We start from the raw sequence: 2760 nt of genomic DNA on the forward strand, positions 1-2760 counted from the left end.
CTAGCCAACTCCAGCCTTAGTTACAATGAACGACATCCCATCATTATCCCAGAGAAATCCCGTATTACCTACTTATTTCTAATATATCTCCACCAGCTTACACTGCATGGTGAGCATCGCTTAATGCAACAAATGGTCCGACAAGAGTTCTATATACCGCGACTAAAGCCACAAATTAAAAGAACCATTTTCATGTGTAAACAGTGTACTCTGTACAAGCACAAAATGCGTACGCAGATCATGGCAGCCCTACCACCTGAACGCTGCAACTATGCTTTACCCTTTACCATCACTGGGGTTGATTTTGCTGGACCTTTCCAGATAAAGGCCTCAATGCTAAGGTCTTCCTCATTTAGAAAGGGTATGTGGCTGTCTTTGTATGTTTTACAACAAAGGCAGTACACCTCGAGCTATGTTCGGATCTGACTACTGCGGCTTTTCTTGCAGCATTTGCCCGCTTTGTCGGACGGCGCGGATTTCCTTTAAAAATTATGAGCGACAATGGAAAAACTTTGTCGGAGCTCAAAGAGCCACGGAAAAGGAGTTTTACAATTCATGAAAGAAGTATCCCCGAAATTGTCAAAAATATGCACCCCAAGGGATCGATTGGCAATTCATACCCCCATGTTCTCCTCACATGGGCGGGCTCTGGGAATCAGCAGTAAAGAGCTTTAAGTCCCATTTAAAGAAACCGGCTGATAACAATAACTTCAATTATGAAGAGTTTGCTATATTACTCACTCGTATCGAAACCGTACTAAACTCTAGACCTATCTCACTACTCTCGCAAGATCCCTCCAACTTCACAGCCTTAACCCCAGGGTATTTTCTCAAAGGAGTACCCATTCTGGCCATATCTGAGCCAGGCGTGGAGTCGCTATCCTTATTAAACAGATGGGAGCGAATTAAAATTCCCCATCATGATTACAGCCGCCGATGGAAGGAAGACTATATAAAGGACCTCCACTAGAGATACCTGTGGAAAACAAAAGAAAAGACACCAAAGCTTGGAGACTGCGTCCTTATACAAGATGATTGTCTCCCTCCTACGGAATGGCGACTCGGCCGCATAAAACAACTTCATTACGGTTCCGACGGTCATGTTCGAGTAGTTGATCTCCGCACTCAAACCGGAACGCTAACCAGACCGCTCGTCAAATTATGCTTTCTACCAACCGCCGAAGATAAAGAAACGTAAAACCGAAACCCCAATGTTAATAAATCAATAAATCGATAAAACATATAAACCGCTTACCAAATCGAAACCTCGAATAACATAAATGACACAAAAGACTTAACATAAATGTCTGATAAAAAAAATGACATCCTATTCATGCCACATATCGTGGCACAAAAGTCCATATTATTGTAAATTTCACAATATATTACTAATATCATCATTTCTCTCACAGAGTAATATGGACGTGGATATGGCATCATCGTCAACGCCAACCATGCGTTCGGCAGTTTCCGCCCCTCGCTCTGAAGCTGCCCCAATAGCAGCACCCCGGACCAACACTGCACCGGCAGCGCCTCGAACAACGACAGGCTCCACCGCGACAACGGCTCCGCGTCAAAGCACGCCTGCATTACCAGCGAATCTGCAACGAATTCGTTGTCCACTCTGCCGCCGCCCGCATCGGCTATCGCACTGCGGTATCTTCAAAGGCATGCCGCCGATGCAACGCCAGCAGGTGGCACAGGCGCACGGGTATTGCCTGAATTGTCTGGCAACTTCCCACGCAACTCAGGAGTGCCCATCACATAATCGTTGCCAAATCTGTGTGCGGGCTCATCATACGCTGTTGCACCGCACTACCAGACGCGACTCCGGGCGACCACCGGCTCCTCGCACCAGCGGTAACGTCAGGCGTTCTCAAAGAACTCCTGTGACGGCTTACCGCCGGCGTGGACACGCTCAAGTAGAATCTCGTCCCTGGCGCCAAAACCGGACAACATCAACACGGCGCCATCCGCTTAGGCCGCAAGTCCCGGCGGTCAACAGGCCTCAGCAGCGTTGTAGCTACGCTACAGCAGCTACAGCGGCTTCTAGGCTAAATACTCGCCTAGGGGGGCCGGGATGGCTAAATGAGTAGCGACGTCGCATCACATCTGCATCAATTTATCACACCGAATCGACTATTCACCTCATCATGCGAGAGAACACCACCCATTAACACACATACACGCACATGCACCCAAACGCGATGACTTACTGCAATCTAATTAGAACAAAAGGAATTGAGAAAGCAGCTCGCGCACTTTTCGTTGATACGACGTCGACCAAGCAGCATCGCTTTTCGCAGCTCGCAGTATCCCGGTTCCCTTCCGTTACCCGCGCTTATATACTTAAAGTTTTAATTTCTTATTAAAGTGATATTGTTAAACATTTTTCATCATTATATACATATGTTATATATATATGTATATAAGATATATATACATATATTTCATTTTAACCACTGTTTAAAACTAATTTTATAACAATACATTTCGTTATAGTCAAAGGATATGTATTTGTACTCTCAGTTCCACTCGAATTGAAGAACGCATTAAAACAAGACTTTTGAATCGACAACATAATATCAACTTTGCTCATAACATCGCGTATTTAAATTTCAATTTCAAATTTCAAAATATATAAACATAATTAATGTGTTGACATGTTTGATGGTGCCAACCTTAAGGTGTTACCAACTCTCAAAAATACTTTAATTAGAATAACGGGGCATTTCTGCCTGTGCAGACTCCACATTGCTC

At 44.7% G+C, this 2760-nt stretch overlaps 1 pseudogene; it reads left to right on the top strand.

Moving 5' to 3' along the window:
• Nucleotides 1–1318: 1318 nt before the first annotated feature.
• Nucleotides 1319–2298, top strand: LOC120780665 (annotated as a pseudogene).
• Nucleotides 2299–2760: the final 462 nt, after the last annotated feature.

The sequence above is a fragment of the Bactrocera tryoni genome, unplaced genomic scaffold (assembly GCF_016617805.1).
Source record: "Bactrocera tryoni isolate S06 unplaced genomic scaffold, CSIRO_BtryS06_freeze2 scaffold_25, whole genome shotgun sequence".
Classification (NCBI taxonomy): domain Eukaryota; kingdom Metazoa; phylum Arthropoda; class Insecta; order Diptera; family Tephritidae; genus Bactrocera; species Bactrocera tryoni.